General features: G+C 38.6%; 1 protein-coding gene across 2 annotated transcripts in view; it reads right to left on the reverse strand.

Moving 5' to 3' along the window:
* The window catches only part of ZNF804A (zinc finger protein 804A), a 147,557-nt gene that overhangs the window by 36,689 nt on the left and 89,121 nt on the right, over positions 1-21,747 (reverse strand). The gene's annotated exons all lie outside the window — the stretch shown is intronic.

Genomic DNA, 21,747 nt, shown 5'->3' on the forward strand with positions numbered 1-21,747 from the left:
AGTATTTTCCTTTGATGCTGCGAATGGATTTTGTGCTCTGCAGTTAATCATATTTGTAAACATTTACACACCTCCATAACTAAAAGCCTTCACGTATTTGCTGTGTTACACTGCACATATTTACTGTATCTGCTGAGAGGCTCAGGATTTGCACACTTCAATTTGCTATACAGTTGCCAGCTCCCCTTAGGGGCTCTGTCAGACGTTAGGCTACAGATGGATTTCCTCAGGTCCTTTCCAAATACAAATATTTATCATTTGAAGGTTATTTTCCAGTTAATTTCCACCAAAAATTCAGTGCCCAGATGATCTGGTAGGTAATATGCCTCAGCAGAATAATCACAGAGACACAAACTCCAATAATTTAGTTATGAGGCTTTCACAATGAAGTGTGCTTCTTAAAGTGAAAACAAAATTAAAAGAAACTCTGCTGTGTCCCTCTTGAACACAGGTAAAAAATGAAAACATGATGAATGCTTTCATAGCTGAGATGTAATGAATATCTTCCATAGCTTTGCTGTTTGTCATCCAGCATTAGAAGGAAAGACCCACATCTCCATTTACCATACATAAGCAAAAGCATTAAAAACAACCTTGCTTATTATTTATCAGCGAATTATATACAAGCAATATTTATTAATTTCCTGAATTTGTCGATGACAACATGGCCTGTTCAGAAAGAGCATGGAAACGGTCCGTCATCTCAAATTAGTTGAGCACCAGTTACATATTAAACACGTTTAACTTGACTGAAATACCACCTGCTCTTGACAAATCTGAGAGAGAATTGACCCCAAAATCCCAACGGCAGCAAATATTGTTTACAAAAATATAAATAACCAAAGATGCATATTTAACATTGTACTTAAATATAATTCAGCATGATCAGACTGTTAGCAAGATTCAGATCCCAACAGAGCTACTCCCTCATTCAATTTTGCCCATTAAAAGAATTGCAAAAATCACTTCAGGACTGGGTTTTGAATACCGGCTGACACAAGAGGAACTCACGCATTTCTAGGACATTTTTAGACTGATGTTGCATAAAATGTTTTATTAAAAATAAAAAAAAAAAAAAAGAAAAAGAAGAGCATATTATTTGAAGACATATAAATATATTTACACTTTGAAATACACTTATGCTGTATTGAAACCTATCCTGGAAACTCTATAATTAGTTCTTGGTAATAATGAGTAAGGAACTATAGGTTTTTAACCACTTCAATTATTACTAAGAAGCTTATGTTTAAGAAAGTAGTGGAGACAGCACATCAAGCTCTAAGTGCATAAACTCCCTTGAAATAGCTTAAAAATAATTCTCATAGTCTACAAAGGAATCCCATCATATTTTGCTTTGTTAGAACAAAAAAGGAGGAGGAAATTGTAGATTTGGGGGATTATCAGAACTCTGAAATATTACATATGATAATTGTGTAGGAGAACAGCAAATGTGATGGATTCTAAGGCAAGAACGGTGAAATAAACAATAACCTTTCTTGTATAAAGAGATCCCAACACACTGAATAACCCTCAAGCAAAATTTCACAAGACATACTAACATAAGGCAGTAACCTAAATAAAATTATGTAATGCAGTTGGTGTTCCTCTTGACATAAAGCACCTTTTTGGAAACAATATAATTATTACGTAACAGAACTAACCTGAATGGGATCTACTCTGCAATTGTACTTGGCATGCCCAGCACATCCCAATGGAACAGAGACATGGGAACCCTGTGAGCAACTGGACTGCAAAGTAAGAAAATCTCATCGGTACCTTGGGGTTTCTACTACTACAATCCTTCAGCCGGAGTTCTTTGGTGGGGAGGGTTAATTTTATATTTCAATATTATATTACCGTTACAGAGGCAATATAAAGATTATCATCGCATCATCTAAAATAGATGATAAATAAGTAGAGGGAAAGTATTAGTGGAATTTGATCATGGACACAGGAAGGGAAAATATGGGATTTTTATGTGACAAGATTGAAGTGTTTAAAACCCAGAAGTATTTGATGTTAGGAACATACGAATGGCTGTGCTGGATCAGGTCAACGTTTTGAACCCGTGTAAAATTTTACTGTGTACAACCAAGGCAAAGCGACCCTTTACTAAGGACCACTCTCTTCTCTGTTTTGAAGCTGAATTGAAGTTTCATTTGTTCTCTTACTGGAAGAGGTCACAAACTTACATGTTTTACTTTCTCTGTCTGGGCCTTTCATAATTACATACACCCCTACCACACAGTCTCCCAGGCATGTGTATTCAGTCATTCCTCATACCCAGGTCACTCATTACTTGTCCCGGTCCTTTTTTCAGCCTCCAAGGCCTTTCCAACTATCATCTCCTCTCTGACAAGACAACACGATAACCAGATACACTGTGGTGCCATACAGTACTATATTAAGGTTCTCTATTTTGTTTCCTACTGTTTTTTGTATTAACTCTTAACATACACATTCTTTTAAATCACCATAGAGCACTCAGCCAACATTTTTATACAACTCCTTTATCACCTACATCACTTGCTGCTGAGCAATATTTTGCTGGCAGGAGAGGTTTCTATTCAATTACTAAATTTCATTTGATTTGTTGAACTACATGCAGGAAATTGGGTAATTATAAAGACAGCACGCACTGCACGGAAGAATGGGATGCCACTTTAAAAACTGGTAGGTAGTTGATTCTCTGCATAATACAGAGGAACACAAGGATGTTCCTAAGTTGCTGCAGGAGAGGCAATGGCTGTTAACCAACCTAACTGGTGAGACAACCTGATTACCGTGATCTAAACACGGGCAAAAAGCATTAACTAGTAATTGTGGACTGTAAGGTATCTATCTGCAACAGAAATATATTTGCATCAAGGAATTGCAAATGAAATAGTAGCAGTGCTTATTTTTATAAAAGTTTGCATTGTACTTGAAGCAATCAAGAAATATGAAACAGTATTTTCTTCATGTTATGACCTAAAACTATCAAATGGGACCCGTATTTTATTCCAATGTGGTGGGAAAGGATACCAAATCACCTCTCCAAACACCTCTGTCGATTTGCTTCAGGTTGGTCCTTTCCAAGGCTTCAGCCCCTTGCATTGCACACTCCCCAGTCCCACCACAGCTGCTGCTGAAGGAGGAGAACTGCGCTGCAGGCCCCGTTCCTGCGTCACCCGCAGCCCTCCGGTGCTCAGAGCAACATTGACCGCGAGGATCTGGAGGCTGCCCTCAGCTGGCGAGTTCTCTGGGCTGGGTCAGACGCGAGAATAAATTGCCATGGCTTGCTGGCATCAGGAGCTGAGGAAAGTCTGATGTCAAGGATGAGCAGGGAATGGAAATACGAGAATATAGGCTACTGCTTCCCTGCCTGTTAGACTATTTGTATTGATTTGGAGGAGAGTACTACCTTGGAAGAGGAGGCTTTCGCTAGCGCTATGAATTTTGATGAGGGACAGCTGCGCAAAAGCTGACAGTCAGAAATGATAGTTCCTGGACCTTGATAGTGCTGGCAACAGATTACAGACAGGAATGACACTGACTTACTGGAGAGGAATATTCCTGGAGTAAAGTGGTAGCCAAAAACCCACTTAAAACAGTTAACTATGATCAAACTTAGTCCCAGTTCCATCAAAAAAAATTGCAAACCATGCTGGAAGTTTTAAAAGAACTTTGAATTATGATTCAGTTTGGTAATGAAACTCAGAACTGTGTGTCACTTTGTTTCATTATTTTTTCCTGAAAGGCTTATTGTCTGAAAGCCTACAGCTATAATTCACAGTAGCCATCTTTCATAATTTATATGAAAGACCTCTAATATGTGATCACATCTCTCAGCTGGCTTTGTTTCTCTAAATCCATCTTCTCCACCCTCCAAATCCTTAAGCCTGTGCAAACGCTGCTGGAAGCATCTAACAAATTGTATGAAGAGCAAGCTTCATCTGCAGAGGTGCTACCTTTAACCACTGAGACAGGACTTTCTGCTCCCATTCTACAAGAAAGAAGGAAAACTACAGAAACATTTAATGCTTCCCATGGACAACTTTGGGAAGTCGGCTGGATTCCTCAGTCTAGGGGATGCTTTAATTTAGTGCACTGCAGGCTCATACTTTTGCTGCCTTTAGAATGGTTAAACAGGAAACAAGAACCATGTAAGAACGTGAAATTAAAATATAGCATCTATACCATGGTGATTGCCAGTGTCGATACTCTTACTTCCCAAGAAATGTGAACTCCTTTTATTGCAGTAAGCTATTTCACATTTACTGTAGACTTAAAATGGTCGGGCACGCAGTCACTGCAAAGTATTACAGAAACAAACCCCTTCTTCAGGAGAATTTACTGGTACAGTCATCCCATAGAGGATTAGACTGCTCTGGCCTGAACCTCCGGATTAGACCACATCAGACCTGACAGATGTTCCAGTGTAACCTTCCTTGACAAAAACTATTTAAAGCTTTTTTTTTCTGTCCCAATAAAAAACAGCAAAATCATATTTTGAACACTGTCAAAAAACTCCAGCTAATTCTCTTGCTTTGGCAAAACTACTCTGTATCTTAGCTGTATTTATAGAATCTGCTTAGAAAATATGACACACGCACACAGACCTTTTAACCCGTACCCACGGACACAATCAACAATTCCTTCATTTCTGGTATATTTGCTAGGTGTTAGAAGGACAGTGTGAAGCAGCAAATTTCACTGAAAAAAAAAACAACATACAGTTTACAATTTAGTAACATCTCCTCTGCCATCTATCTTGATATTACTCAGTACATATAATTTCTTTTTATATCTTCCTATATCACTTCTTCCTCATGTGAGCAGTCTATACATCATCCACTGATGCACTTGAAGGAATAAATAACAAATAGCATGCATTAGTAATATTAATGCACTCTAGCACCAAATCTAATTATTTATAAGGTTCTTATCCTTATCAAGGCGGTGAGGCCAAAGCAAAAAGCAATTAGATACATTGATCAAATTACTCATTGATCTTAGCAAACTCATTTCCAAGCAGTCTATAGCAAGCTTCAGTTTCACCCTAACTTGAAAAGGAGGCTGGCAGGGAAAATGAGCACCAACAATACTGTCAGATCTTCTCAGTTACCATACTTGAGACTTTCCCATTAGCTGTGAGATGTGATAGCTACCTAAAACTTGCAAGGCCATAAACATCAGATGTTATTTCACTGGGTTCTTGATCCCTCCTGACATTGTCCTTCCAGGCAAAGCAGCTTCCACAGGCAGTGACCCCACGGTTTCACTGCTTTGCTGCACTGCAAGGTTATGGGCCCAAGGAAGAAACAGTACCCTGAAGACGCCTATATTAATCGAACATCATAGGCTGAAAAAGAAAAAAAAAAAAAGAAAAGAAAGAAAGAAAAGAAAAACACCCCACCTTTGTTTTCTCTTTAAGATTATCTGCAGACAACTAACTGCAACCAAAACACTTATTACATACAAGACAGCTAATCAGTATTCTGGTGTGTGCATACTTGAAAATGCTACTGAAGACATGCAAATAGCTATGAAACTGTACTCTAAGCTTCATGGACAGTATTCTTGTTTAGGTACACAGCCTAGTATTAGGATAAATAACAGTGAAATCAGATGGAAATAGCAAAATGTATTCCAACTTGTGCTGCCTGCTTCCTAATATCATCCTCACTTTTTGGAAACGCCACATTTTGCAAGCACACCGACTGATGCCAATAGCTGGATTCTGCACCCCCCAACTAACTGAGGGATGGATAGATGAGGTGGATGAGAGCAGGGACAAAGCTGGACCAGAGGAAAGCAGAGCAATGCAGAGTAGTGCCCTGCAATGTTAAGACTGAATTAACTTTAAAGGAAGCTAATGATGAGACAGCAATTTGTTATCACATTTGTCTGTCTCATTAACTTCCTTAAAGCACTTTCAACTGTATAATTACTTTTAACTGGGACTCATAAAATCACTTGATTAGCTTTTTTGCCATTAAAACTAACTCTTGTGCATATATCTATAGAATTATTTATTTATTCTAACACTCTAAATACTATTTCCAGGCAGAGCATGCACTCAAAAGGTGACACGAAAGCTGGCCACATGTTTCTGCTGGCTACCTGTATTGAGAAGGGGCTCTTCACTGGTGTTTTATGAGAAAACCAACACAGGTCTGGTTGTAATGGAGAAAAAATTATCTTACCCCATCACCACCACTCATCTTCTGAAATCCATAGATGATGGAATAGAAGAAGGTTTTGCTGTAGCAAAGAGGTTTTACGAAAAGGTTCCCTCCTGATACGTGTTAAAAGAAGAATACCATTTTCACTAAATGTTTATCATTGTCAAATGATAAGCAGAGGAAGGAGGAGCCTTTACTGCTCTACCTAAAATAGTCCGGTCACACTTTAATTTGAACAGAATTTTGATTTAAAAAACAAACAAAATCACAAAACCTTGGGGTTGATTTTCAGCATTTTGTTTCCTTGCAGCAGGCATGTGGCCATCTAAAAATTCTCACAGCTCCTTAACGTGGTTTCATTGACAAGTAAGTGTCTAATGCAATTAAGATTCTTTGGAAAATCAGGTTTCTGTGTCTGATCCTTACAACGCCAACCTAAATGAGATGAAGTGCCTTTTAACCCCACAGAACTCACAGCTCTGAGAACAGACTGAAAACCACTCTTGAGCACGAAAGCCACGCACTAGAACAAATCTCAATTTTTATGCCCAGCAGCCTTCCATCTAAAGGGGACATGACAACACGTGTGTCAGTGGTTTCAGAAGCAGGGGAAGGGCAAAAGATAGGGAAAGGGGACTTGTTGATTTATTTCACCTCAAGTTAACCCACTGCCAATTGACTGGTAGCTATTAATCTGTGTTAAAAGTTGCTCTAGAGCTTGTCAAGCACTAATTTGTTTGTGTGGTTAGTTTTTGGCCTGGTAAAAATCATCAGTTTAGTTGGCTGAGGCATTGGGGAACCAGAAAATTGGATGCCATCTACAATATATTTAACTTTGAACACGGCATCAGTCTATGGGACAGCTCATGCATTAAAGCCTGCATACCTGCATGTTCAGGATCAGAGGCCTCGGTGAGTACCAAGTTCAGTTTTCCTAGCTTTAGTTGCTGTACTTGACTGTGACAGCTCTTTTTCCTAAAAATATAAGATTTTTATCATAATCCTCCAAAGCAATTTCTTGGCTAAATTTTCAAAACATTTTTTCTTGAATTTTCTCTTTTCTCTTTCCGTTTATATTTTTAGAAGTTTTTGTTGTTGTTTGTTTTGTTTGGGGAGGGGAGGTAATAGAATGATATTTGAATTAAGATATTTCTTTCTCATTTGATTCCTCTCCAGAACACAGCTTCTCCATGAGTGACTAAAATTACAAATTATTCTACTTACAGTAACTACGTTATTTAAACATAAAACAATGCCTCAAAACCCGTGAACATCACACTATATATTTATTGACCCTCCTAAGGAAGTTTCAAATCGTATTTTAAATTCAGTAGGTCCACTGAGTTTTCGCAGTCAATGTGTTTGCTCCAAGCGGAGCTTATTGAAGTAAACGCTCGTGGAAACCCCCACCGCAGGCTCAGTGAGCTTTCTTTACAGACCCTTTTACTAATTCCATTTTGCTATGGCTTTCCAGACCATTAAACCTTCTCATGCAAATATACTATCTTTTAATAGCTTCAGGGACCCATCATTGCTAGCCTTACTTTATGTGCTTTGAAGTGATGTGCCACAAGCACTTCAGTGTCTGGCCACTGAAAAGATACCTTAGAGCAGGGCAAGGTCTAAAGCACTTTTGGGTTGCGTGCTTCTGCCTAAGAAGTCCTAGCTGCAAGTAGGAAACACTTCCAGCTGCAAACAAGAAGGATATTCTGCTTCACTCTACCACCTTATCCCACTGGACTGACTGCACAGATATATGGTTATTAAATGGAATTCATCCCATAGGCTTGGGACAGGGTACTTTTGATTTTAGGAGTTGTCTCATTAGAAAACACACAAGAAACACCAGGAATTACACTGCTCTGCTCCTTCACACGACTAATTATGAATAGGCAAAAGCTTAAGATTTTGCATTATTATGCAGTATGACGGTATGTATTTATTTTCCTAAAATTAATCCTGTTACCATAGACAGAAAAAGTGAAAACAGGAGGAAAAAAAAAAAAGGTATTATTTCTTTCAGCATCTGTAAATAAACCAGATCTTCTCTCTACCATCCAGGAATCCATTTTTTACAGTGCTTTCTGGCCAAGAGTCTCACAAAATTACACTGAAGCCCACAGAAACAGTCAGTCTTAAATGGTAAAAAGAATTAAGTTTAAATATGTCACAGAGAAAATACCTTGAGGGAAAAAACAAACAAACAGACAAACAAACTAAGCCCCATAAAAAACCTACAGGCTTGCAATGGTGAAATGGAGGCTGCAGATGGCAGATGGTCTGGGATTTTGTCCTTCTGGAATGTAAGAACCAACATGTCAATTTTGTCTGCATGGACATGCATGACATTTCTTCACCTAGGGCCACTTGGAAGTAGGGAAATATTGGTAGGTTCCTGATACTACTTTTAAAATATAAAAGTCTTTTGTGGGGTTTTGTGTGTTTTCCTTTTTTCCTCCTCTAACCTAAGAGCCTGTTGTTGAGGTTTATGGGAAAATACATGAAAAAAAAAAAAAAAAGCAGACTTACTGAGTCACTGTTATTCTTCAAGTGATGTTATGCAAACATCTTTCCCTCCTCACGTGCAGATACACTCCCACCTCCCCTTTCCCCCCACAGCCACAGTAAGGCACACACTGTTTTTGAAGACCTTGTCCTTATCTTTCTGAGGTTGTTTTGTTAAGCTGCCAATGCATGAAAGGAGTCCTGCAGGAGCCCTGATTTACCTTGGCAGATCTACAATATCTAAATGATGAGTGACCCTACTGCAGTCTTAAACCCAGATGTATCATCTTAGAGATGAGATGGGCCTGGGCTTTGTTCTCATGCCAAATACATTTTTTCCAAGAACTCCAAATGAGTTTTTCCTAGTTATTTATTTATTATTATTATTTTATGAGAAGCAATGGCAGATTCAGCATTTATCACTGTGATGAGCCTCACTTATACAAAAAGTTATTTGAATAGATGTGACTTATGAGAATAGCTACTTTATGAGAATGGTAACACTTAAGTTTTGAAGACTTTAGGTCATAAAGCTGAATAGTTGATACTCGACAATTTCAATAAAAGGGAAAGACAGATGGTGGAAGCGGAACAAAAATGCCACTTACGGCTCTCAGGGACACACAGAGCCTTCAGGCACGCTGCTTTCTACCTCCACCTCCTGGCCAAAGGGAAGAAGGGAAGGTTGAGGCTGATGTGGTGCTTTTCACTCTTACCTTGGAAAACGGGGAGAAAACAAAGGACTGCAGTACAGCCACACGTCAAGACGTACTGTTGGGTAAATGGTTCTGGAGTTGTGAGCGTCAGAGAAAGAAAAGGCATGAAAAGCACTTTTATCCATCTCTTTGCTGCCTACCTATCTAGGGAAGCGTTTGGGCAGCGAAACTGAAGTTTCTTACATACAGTGTACGAGAGCTGATGGAAGATACCTAAAAATGACTAGCTATTAGCACCAATAACATTTTCTAGGAGATTCTTAAAACGGTGCCAGGAATGGGGTGGTACCTGCACCACTCTGCTGCCTGAAGTGCTGCATGAAGGACACCTTTCACTGCCAGACGGACACACAAAGAGGAAAGAAGCATTTACGCTGCATCGTCCATGAACAGTAACTGTGGCTAAAGAAGTGCAGAGAAAGTGAGCTGCATCCACAAAATTGACAAAGTTTCCTCAAAGAAAACCCATATTTTAAGCCCACATTAGCATAGACAATGCCTCTAGAATGATCCTTAGTCACACGTTTCCATTTTACTCCATTTTCTGTCCTGTTTTATTCACAGCAAATTGTCAAAAATCCCTGAAGTTGAGCAAAAATGCAGAGAATGACATGGTGTCAGGTAAACTTAAAAAACAAACAAACAAACAAAACCTTTTTGATACAGATTCACAAAAGCTCAGGGCAAGACTAGAGACTGGGACCTGGCTGAAGTGGGAGGGAGCATTTCTGCCCACCTGTCACATACTGCAGTGCTCGGTGCAGCTAGCCAGAGACAGAGCAATGCTAAAACACAAAATTAATGTGAGCAGTGCTAACACACTTATCTGTACCTTTCCAAGTAGCAGGTAAACAGCAAAAACATTAAGATCAATTTGAAACTTAAGCATTTACAACCATCTTTCTTAATGGCTAATTTCTATGTGAGCAGTGCCTGTAGGTTCCCATTGTTTTAGGGACCCACAACAGAATACCAAAACCTGTTTTACAGTCCCCACAAGTGTGTTAAGCTTCTCCTCAACATGAAGGTTTCACTTCAATTCCAAGTCACTCTTCCTCCTGTGCCAGCACACATTCATGTAGACCAGCAAGCTGATTTAGGTTAATAATACTTATTTGGGGAAAAATATATAAAATTAAAACCTAAATCAGTTTACATATGTGGTTATGTGGTGTTCAGCTCCATCAGCATCCTGCAAGCCCAAACAACAGGGTGTTTGCATAAGATGTGGAACCAACAAACCAACCTCTACTACAGAGGGGAAAATCAAAGCTAATAGCAAAAGGTCTGAAAGAAATTAGTGTAAACCAGTAATAAAAAGCAAGGCTCCTAACGTATTATGCTCTGATAAATATATGCATTTAGCTTTCCATAAAACTACAGATCCAAAGATCTTCACATTTAATCCTTATGAATGAGTTGCTAGGATTGTGAACTGCTCAGCAGGTACAAAAGCAGCATGACCTGGAGGATCAAGGATCCTTTGATGTAAATAGGAAAAAGGACTCGAGGGAGAGAGAAATAATGGTTCAATGTGCTGGACAGAAACGTATATTGAGGAGATTCCAGCACCAGTGGTGAGCTTGAGGCATTCAGTAAAAGAAACAGATTTCTTGCATACAAGTGGTATTTTTTTTTTCGAAGGCTTCATTTTCTTGGATTATTCAATTCTCACTTAGCCTTAAGCCATCCCTGCCCAGCCAAAAGGTTTCTCTTTTTTAGTTGAAAGGAGCTCCAGCTGCCTTGAAGAAATAAACAAAAGAAAAATTCCCAGTGCCATGGAAACTGCATGATGCACAACATGCTTTTTCAGCAGGAAGAATCCGGGAAATGTATGCGACATTAGCATTTCTGAACCTGCTACTAATTTATGTTAAAAAAAAAAAATAATATATGCAATATTTCGGATATAACAGTCAGATTAGCAGCACTGCAGCTTATCTGTGCTTAATAGTAAAATATTGCTATAGTATAGCTACTTAGGAAGGAAACTAAACACAAGACGACATGGCTCAGAAAACTGGCATCTGGATACAGAGCTCAGTGAGAAGCACTTAAAAAAATTGATCCTGAAGCAGCAGTGACCAGAAATTGCAAAGGTTAGATATATCTAACCGAGCTCTCCCAAACCTTAAAGGTATTTGGTTCTAGGACTTTGGTCATTCACAAATCCAAGTTCAGCCAGCAACAGTAGTGAAGACTCATTTCTTCTGGACCTGAGTTTCAGGGTAGATTCTCCAACATGCATGGATAATGTCCTCACACTATGGTCTTTTCCTCTTCCATGGCATTTATTAGATCCTCCAATATTGCAAAAACATGTAGGACTTAAAAACTTTGAGTTCTTTGCTTCTTTGTTAATTCCAACTGAAATGAGTTTTCTATTTCATGCATACACACATGTACATTAACCTGTGTGCATACAGCATATGTTAGCACAAAACTAACTTTAGAAACCGGACTTAAAATATGCTACCTACTAGCTAAAATGATCTACTGTCTTGCTGAATTTCCTGTGGTAATAGAAATGGATTTAGGAAACCATCAGGCCTTGCTCAGTCTTACAAAAAAAATTCCCCACAGCACGTTACCCATGAAAAACAGTGAAATTAGGCAAAAACCATCATCATAAAAAAAAAAAAAAAATGTAAGCACAGTGGAGAGTCTCAGGCTGAAGTTTCAAATCTGGGTGGCCTTAGTGCTGACCTTACCAGAAAGAAGTGTCAGGACTATTTTTACTGTCAAATGCTGTGCAAATACAACAGCACGACAGGGGAAGCAGCTCGAGGAGGTAATGCCACAACACACAGCTCGTGCTTTGCTCCCCCACCAACGCTCAAGCCTCTCACCACCATGCAAAGTTACACCAGAGACAGCTCTTTTGGATCAATATATCCTGTGGGATTTTAAAAATATGTTAATTAAAAATATGTTAATTCACCACAGGTTTATCAGACAGAAAAAACTACATACTAATGCCTTGTTTCCTAAATTTGTGCTAACGATTACGAGGAGTTTATCTTTTATTACTGCAGGATGCAATAATAAACTGTGCAGGATGTATTCTGGGCATCCAGTGAAAAAATAATCATTTCTCCAAATTAAACTCCATCCTATGGTAAAATATTTCCTACTGATTCAAGTCAGGTGAAAGTCTTTTCACCAGTCCCAACAAGCAATTTGTTTCTTACAACCAGGGTGGAAGGGCACTCAGCTGAGGATGCTCACATTGAAGTTTTGTGTCTGGATGCTGCCAAGAGGTGTTAAATGAAGACAAAGCACTTACCTTTCTTTTTTCCAATTTCATCCATAATGATGCTGTTGAAGTTATATGCATATTTTTAATGGTTTACTTCATTTGAAGCATTGCTTTATCACAATTTGCATGTACTTTGATTGCTTTGCATGTAATCATTTTCACAAACCAAAGTTTACAATTGTATGAATTGTTTATAAAAATAAAGTAGATGGTAACTGCATTTAACACAATGTTGGTGGTTTTTTTATATAAAGAGCTTTTCAATTGTTTTTATCTACTGAAGCACCTTAAATCATCTAATGACAATGGCCCCACGTGCAAAGCGACTGCACTGATGGAGCACAAGAGCTCCACCAGTTCTCATAATATGAGTCAGCAATTGTGCTGTGATATCTTTAATTTGGTACAAGCCAAATCCTCTTAAGAGCACCCGCTGGAATCCAAAAGGTCAGACATGAAAGTGGCAGAAAATCAATACTGACATCTTCCGTCACCCTGCACAATCTATATAACTCTTTCTAAGCTTAATTGCTTCTTTCTAATCTTTCTAATATTTTGGCTGCTCAAGTCTTGCTTATGTAACGTTTCAAAAATGCAATAGAATTGCTTTTCTGCAGGGAAAGTTGTTACTTTTAGCACTAAAAATCAGAACAAAGCTGGGTTTGGGGTGGGCTTTGTGCAGAAACCATTGTGATCAAAGTTATGCATTTATATAGCGACTGCCAGAAGCCATGACAACAAGACTGACTGCACTCCTCCATCAGCTAGACCACTTTTGAAGTGTGTTAGCCCAAAATTTTAGACCTATTAATACCAGTTCTGCCCATACTTATTTTCTTACAGATTTGTACGAAGTACAGGTCCTCTATTTACATGTTTATAAGGGTTAAAATCAAAACGCTGTGAAAAAGAAATTCCACAAGCCTTCAGAACCAGCTTTCTTGCCTACTGCATTTTTAATTATGAATAAATACCAGGCAACCGCCTAGCCACTAATAATCAATACATGCAACATGGAGGAAAACATTAATTTTTCAAGAAAGAGACTATAATATGAAGCCAAGAAAAGGTCATTCTAATCTAAAACAGATTAAAACTAAAATGAATTAAACATCCCTTTAACTTTGATAGGAGAAGTTAACAGGTGCTATATCTGTTAGCAATCTTCTCATATAAAAAGATCCCTTAGCAAAAATAGTGGGAGAAAATACAGATTTCAGCAGACAGGGAATAACCTTTTGTGTCCTTGAAAAGAAAGCTGAAAGTACATAGAAAAGAATCAGCACTCAGCCATATCCTGTTTTTATTTGGATTCTTTCCTTGGAACGCTAGACAAGTCTGTTGATTACATTATTTTTTCCATATCCTGAGCTTATGAGTTTTTCAAACATTTTCCTAGGATCCCTCTCACATTAGAATTGGGTTTTATAGCTCAGTAATCACCCGCAGGGAAGTAATGAAAATAGAAAAGTTGTGATCATGACCACCTGATTTTTTAAACATTACGAAACAAGCTATGGAAATAGTGGTTTTTGTCTTTACTCAGTTAAAATGGTTCTGTCAATCAACTCAAATGACCCAACTGACTCACAAACCTATGATTCCAGCACCTCACCACACAGGAAGGAGTCCCTTGTGGCCAGGACCAATAATGCTCCCCAGGAATAGCTGCAGCCAACCCACCAACCACAGCTGCCAGCTCTTGCTCACCCCAAAGCACCTTTTAACCAGGTGCCTTTCCAAAATGAACGCAAGACCACCATAAGACCCTCTCACTATTCTTTACAAGTGCATTCAGGTATGGAATTTATCATCCCTCCTTCTCCACACGCAACCTCCTTCTTTGTGGGCATCCAAGCAAAACCTATGAAACTTCATCTCAAGGCACTGCGATGATCATTGGCTTAAAATTACAAAGATGCTCAAAAACTTGTCTGGAATTCAAAAATAAGGCATCAGCTGCATATGACCAGCACATAAAAGCCCGGGGGACTGTGCTACCTGAAACTAGGACTGCAAAAATGCTGCTAGGCACGAATGCCCTGGAGCATGTCACACCAGAGGCATCCCACGTTAAACCAAAGCAGGGGCAACTTCCATAGCCCGGAGCAAGTGGTTGAGTGGTGCACATGTAACACATCTGGCAGAAAAAGCAGGCAATGATTCCTAACTGATAGGAAGGGTACAGAGCCCTGTGACATCGCGTGAGGTGGGCAGGCTATGCATTTGCTCTGACTGACTCCCTATAAGAGTAATCAAGTATTCCAAACCATCACAGGAATCCTTAGGAGAATCACCTATACAACACTGACAGCACCTGGCCTTGTGAAAGGTTTGTGTTGATGGTGTCTATGTATACATTCCCTACATAATGAATGTTTCCATTTGGGAAGCATCTCACAAAGCGAGGTGGATCTAAAATTATTGCTTCAAATAACAGCTCCTGGAAAAGTAAAAAGTTTTCACTCCTTTCTGTTTCTTGAGCATTAGCGTTACACTTTTGCTTTAAATGGCAGTTCAAAGGCTGAAAATAAGGCTTTTAATGTCGACCTTGCATGCTTAATTTTAAATGTAATGAGAAGGATACAATTTAATAGAAATTCATTGACCTTTTAAAATGTTTTTCTATACCATTTTCTCTCATAAATTGGTGAAATATTTACTAGCACAAAGCTTTTATTTTTTCCATTAACAAATAGTTTTCCCCCTCCCTACTTGATTCTAGTCATAAACTGTTCTTAATGATATCATAATTATATGCCACACAAATAGTTATGGAATAAAGTATTTTTAAATTCCATTTAAAAGTAGTAAAGTCACAGTGCGAAGTAGTAGGCAGAAGGCATTAATTATGAACTGTTCAACAGCATAAGTGAAAATGCAAATTCTTTTAACATGTATTTAAATAGCTGTTTGCATCTCAAAACACATTCCGTAAAATAAGAGCTACTTCAAATCATGACAAGAAAACTGTTACCTGAAGAATTACAGCAAACTCCCAAAGTAACAAAACAGAAAATTATGTTTTCACAGAAATAGGTATATACATATATATGTGTATGTATATAACTATACACACATGGAAAATGGGACCTTAAAAGTTTGGGTTGAAGCCATGCCGTTATTGCTTTTTCAGCGATTTTGAAATGGGTCTGCCCAACAGCCCTGTTTGTGTATTGAACGCTTTCCTTCTTTCTGAATATGCTCTGCTGGGCTTCTCGAAAGGGGACATGGGCATCACCCGCACCAATTGCAAAGCTCCCTGACTCTAACACTGCTTGCTTCAATTGTTATTCTGGACAGCCAAGCACCTCAGAGGGATGGGTAGAGACAAGGACAGAAGAGGTGACTCGCAGCAGATGCAATCTCACACAGTAATCATCCCAACAAAATAGCGCGTCCACTCTATGGGATGGCCTAACCATTAATGAAGTAATATCTAATCACTTGCAAGCAATTAGGTCCATCATCACTACTTAAGACAAGTTGTCATAACTAATGTTGTTAATGGGATTAACAAGATTCTTCCAGTAGTAGGGATATAAAATAGTTTTGTCTCACCACTGTTCTTAAGTCAACAGATACATCAGTGTGATGAAGCATAAGAACAAGCAAATATTGACCTTAATAAACATTTTATTTCTGTTCTCTTTGCTTTTACTGTATCTTTAGAAATCACAAAAGACAGTTCAAGCACACTCCCTAGCACATGCTTCAGTTTTAGGAAGAAGACCCCACAGTGCAATTCTTTCTGATGAACAACACAGAGAATATTTGCTGTCCAACAAAACACTGCGTTTCCTAGCCTCAATTTACAAACTTTCTTAAATTGAGAAATTTCTGGGTTTGTTTCTGTTTTGTTTGTTTGTTTGTTGTTGTTCCCTAGCTCTGGAATATCAAAACAACATTTCCAAACATCTCTGACTATATAACCCAATATAGATAGAGCAATGAAGCTTTAGACTTTCAAGACTTGTTTCTTCTCTAAATGTGATACACATATACATACTTAAATCTGTGTTATTCTGCCCCTGATATTTCATTCTGGTGGTTCTCAGTTTCCCCACACTGAGCCAATAGATAGAGTTTTGGAGAGGAGTTTTTGGACAGAGCATCACAGCATGTACCTGCCTGATTCCAACTTTCCTGCAGGCCCAGCGGATGTGACTGTGCCAAGACGCACAGCGGCACCAGGAGGCAAAGCCACCCTACTGTCCTGTACTTCACTTTCTGGCAAGGAGGGAACAGCTCTTAATCTACTGCTGAACGTATTGACCCGACGTGAACAGGAAGGTGACACCAGTATCATCAGTGGGCAAGATCAACGGAAAGGCGAAGAACTCAAACAATCTCATGTAAATACAAAGGGACCGCATTAAAGCCATTGTAAAATCAGATAACGTTGATTTGATTGAACAGCACAGAGGATAAAATGTGGTGTGCTGTGCTAACACTTAACTTCATTAACCAATTTAAATCATTGCTTTTCAGATTTGATTATCAACATAACTGTTTGGAAACGCACAGAATCGCACAAAGAGGTGTATGGGATCTCTTCAGTGCCACATAATTAAAAGCAAACATTGATTGCTTAACTGTTGAAGTCAACCTCTACGAAGTACAACTTTATTGAACAATAAATTCAATTTCAGATTTGCTTATTATTTTAAGATTAAACCATGATGTGTTTCACCACACACAGATCTACCTACTCCGAATACAAATGGAAAGTATTCACTGCAAAAGCAGCCATGCCCAGGTGCCACCAGTTACCATCCCACAGAGCAGCATTACATGCCGCACAAAACGCCCAGGCACAAGACCTGCTAAGAGAGCTTTGCTTCAGCCACCCTGACGTGAATCAAGCTATTGATGTGCTGCAGAAACTACACTTACACAACAGCCAACGCCACCAACTGATTGTGTGGTCTTTTCATGGATTTCAGTACAGAAACATCAGAGTGAATACAAAGAAAACCTTCAATGCCAATTCGATTTGAAAAGGAACCATCCACACTAATAGTCTTCACAGAAAAGCTGTTTTGTAGATTTCAAGTGATGCAGATTAGCATCATTTCAAAGACAGTTTCAGACTAGGCTTACTCCAGGGTTATAATACTGAATTAAATATATTAACAACTGTTGATTGTCACTGATATCTTCAGGATGAGATCATTTCTTTGTCTATTTAAAACATGTAAATACCAACACACAATCTTCAATAGCATCCAGAAAAATGGTTTGAACTTAAGCATATGCAGAGGCACGTACAATAACATTTATTGAGCCTCCTCTACTCATGCTGATGCAGTGGTTCTAAATAGATCCTTTTCATCTGACTCAGCTATTTATGTTACAGGCTGCAAAAAGCCCTTTTCCAAAACAGTGGAGGAGATTCTGCAGGTTTTCATGCTAGAGACATCTGTTACCTTCCTGTCAAGATTTTAAAGAAGCCCGAAGCTGAAGCTCTCTTAAAAAATGACAACAGAAAACAACATATGAATGAAAGGCTGATCAGCTGCTGAAACTTACCCGGAAAAAAAGCATTAACCTTCTGGATAATCAAAGCACAAAAATCAGCTACCTATATAGCTGTCCTAATAAGTCTTACACATAGGTGGACTCTGAGGTAGCTGTTTTGAAAATCTACTGACAATCATTCGTCCTTTAATTCACAGGTATTTCTAAAGTCAGCTGAAGCTATTTCTTCCTTGCCATTTATATTCATAAAACAGAAGAGAATGAAGGACTATTCTCTCATCCACTACTTTAATTGTCTGGTAGAGGACAGATTTTTGTCTATGTTGATATTCAGAGAGAAACTTCTCAACAGAACACTGTAAGAGGTAGTGGAATAAGAGTGCTGATGAACTACAGGTAGCCTCAAAACCTTCTGTAGTGTATGAGAGGAGATTTTCTCCAGATTAATAGAATCTGTAATACATTAAAAAACAAAGCAAAACACACACACACACACCAATCTCTATATGAGAAGGATGTGTTGGATTACCAACTTCTGTGATATTTCCATTCTGTTCTCAGCTCTGTATGTATGAGATTCTATTTAGGAGTCTATATAACACTAATGCTGGGAAGAAAGTGCTTTCTAAATGTCATCATCTAACCTACAAAATCACAAGTCTCAGGTAAAGTTTGTTCTTTGAAGGCAGACAGACACTACTCCCATTTTCAAGTACAATCTGTGGCCTATTTCCATCTTAGTCTAAATATGAAGGAAGTATCTGGAATAAGGCATTCTGCTTCTAAAAAGCTGTCCAACCCTAACATATTAACAGCATCTTGGCCAATAATACTGCCCTGCAACATGATGCTCACAAAAGCTGTAAGCAGGTTAACAATCATACAATTTTAGCTTTCTGGAGGCAATTTTAAGATCCAATATGCAGCCCCTTTTGTTGCTTGCTATCCAATTGCTACCTGTTTGGGAAAATAGCTGCAGTTTGGGGATCTATAAGATTACATACCAATATAGCACTCAGTCAGAAGAAAGAACTGATTTTGTTTCTGCAGATTTCTGTATCATCTCCCACAGGATTGTGGAGCCTCAGAACAGTCTATTTTAAAATACATGATTGTGTTGAAATGCTGGTATTTTTCTGAAATTTTTCTGAAAGGGCATTCTGTGATTGCCTAGAAGTACTGAATGCTGGTATTACTTCATCACCAATATTTCCTTCATAATGCTTGTTAACATAGCCCTATTATAAAACAGTGCATTTAGTGAATAAATGGCAGAGCTTTGCAATCCATTCCTCCACAGCTCTCCCGGGTCTGGAAGTTCAGATTATTAATCATCTGGCTGAAAACTTGCCTCTTCTACATTTTTGTTTCCTCTCTACCATTTGTGTCCTTTATATCTCAGCTGCCAAGAAACCAATAGGCTTGATGTTACACCACAACACAGCTAGAAATTGGCACAGCAACCAATTTAGACCCAATCGTGCTGATGTCCCATTCTATTTGACATGTTTGACCTTGGTAAGAAACAAACAGAGGTGCCTCCATCTTTAGCAGCGGCAATGATGAAATAAGGAGGCCCTGCCTGCTCAGAAATGTATTGGGGTCAAGTGGTGTGGAGGAGGCTGATACACACAAGCAACTTTGTGCTATTTGCCTCAGACAGCTACACTAAAGCTTCAGAAACTACTGCTCACCTCTGGTCATTTATTCAATATTCATATTTCTAACCTAAGCACAAGAGGCAGAGCAAGCATCTTGAAAGCTGACCCTCAAAATGAATAATTTACTATAAGAACACTTTCTGCTCTAAAGCAAACATGCTTTGAGATTGCTTCATGACTATCAAGTTACGGCTAATACATGTTCAAACTGGAGAATGTAAAATTAATTGGCAAAAGGAAATGGAAAATTTGTTATCCTTTCTCTTTCTCCCTTCCCCAACGCTAGGGGAATGCAGCCATCTCATTCTTTTCTAAACAACAGACTCAAAAGTGAATTTGAATGTTTTATCAATAACCTCTAAATGCATATAACCCACCACACCATACTAACAAAGCTCTCCCTGTAGCTTTTACCGGTACCAGCGCACTATCTGTTATTTCCTGTATAACTTCCACCTCCCCCCAAATTCAGCCATGAGCTTCTACTCTGCCTCTATTTCGTGGAAATAAAAGGGTAACTCTTCTGGTTTAATAGTTTGTGTGACTTCTCAGGTACCAGTTCATGAACGTCTACTGAATGCATCTGTTGAAACAAATTTAACATCAAAAATGAATCATATTGTGATATGTCAAGAACTGCTAGTGAGAAGGAAAAAACTGTGCTAAGAGAATGCTAACCTCCAGTCACATTTCTCTAGTGTTCTACCCACTACTAAGTTAGATTTTATAAGAAAGAGATTAGGTTTCTTTTTTTCTCAAATTTCACATACATAGGAGAATTTGCAGCGACCTCTACAGACTTCAGAAATACACTCATCAAGTCATTTCTACATGTACAGCTTATTTTTCTGAGTCTTTCTAGTAGTCCCAAGTCAAGCTGTTCCTTATACAAATACAAATCCGAAGCAACTTCAGCTGAGTTTCTTGAGCTTTATTCCAATGGGAAATTAAATCCTGACACCTGACCCTAAGAATTTCAAATACCCTTTTTGAATATAGTGGTTCATTTTAATCTGATTCCCCAGGAGAGAAGCAATGTCAACAATATTAGTAGATGTCAATAAGCATTGTGATGTATTATTGGAAGATCTCAATAAAACCTTTTCTAAATTATGAACACAAGGTAGGCAGCTGCATTTCTAATATCATATTCTATATTCAAAGAGTAAGATCTTATTGAACAACATGGGTTTAATTTACTCCACAGGAAAAAAAAAAAAAAAGGCCTTTAAGGGTGCCTTGAAAAGAGAGCTCCCACACCTCCCTTCTGCCTTTCTTTCACTCACTGTAAAATAGTGAGCAATTAACCAGGTTGCTATATTCGGTGTATCTAAACTTCACAAGCTGATAGCATAATGATTTTAATAACTACTTTAAATGTAACATGGTGACAAGCTGACACCTGAGGTTTGCGTCCTGCAATTTTATTTTTCCAGAATTCTTTGTTATGCCTCAGGAATAGTAATGATTAGGGATCATTTCTTATTAGCGCTTCTTAGTTTTAACTCTTCGTTTTCTTTCCCATTATACACATTGCAAATCTACTAAGCAAAGGTCCTCTGGTAGGAACCAAGAGTTGGCTGTTCTCCAAAGACTCTCAGTACTTGCTTTATCAAAAGGTGTGAACTAACCTTATGAGAGGCATACAAATCTCCAGGTTGTCATGCTCTCTGTGAGCAATACCAGTAGTAACACATGTTCCTAACAACAGCACAAGCATATTTTAGCTCTGGAATATCAGCCTGTATAAGGATCTCAAAAAGCTGTACGAGGCACTTGTAGAATAACAGATGTCAGGGTCTGTCCCCATTCCTAAGAGCCAAGGGCAGACCCCAGAAGGCAGGAATCACGATGTTTATTTGCCCTAAGAAGAATCAGGAGTAAAATATTCTTGAGCTGTAGAGCTAACGAGAAAGCTGAAGTGTTCCTGGACCCTTACAGAGAAACTGGCTTCTGAC

Source organism: Cygnus olor, chromosome 6 (genome assembly GCF_009769625.2).
Source record: "Cygnus olor isolate bCygOlo1 chromosome 6, bCygOlo1.pri.v2, whole genome shotgun sequence".
Taxonomy (NCBI): Eukaryota; Metazoa; Chordata; class Aves; order Anseriformes; family Anatidae; genus Cygnus; species Cygnus olor.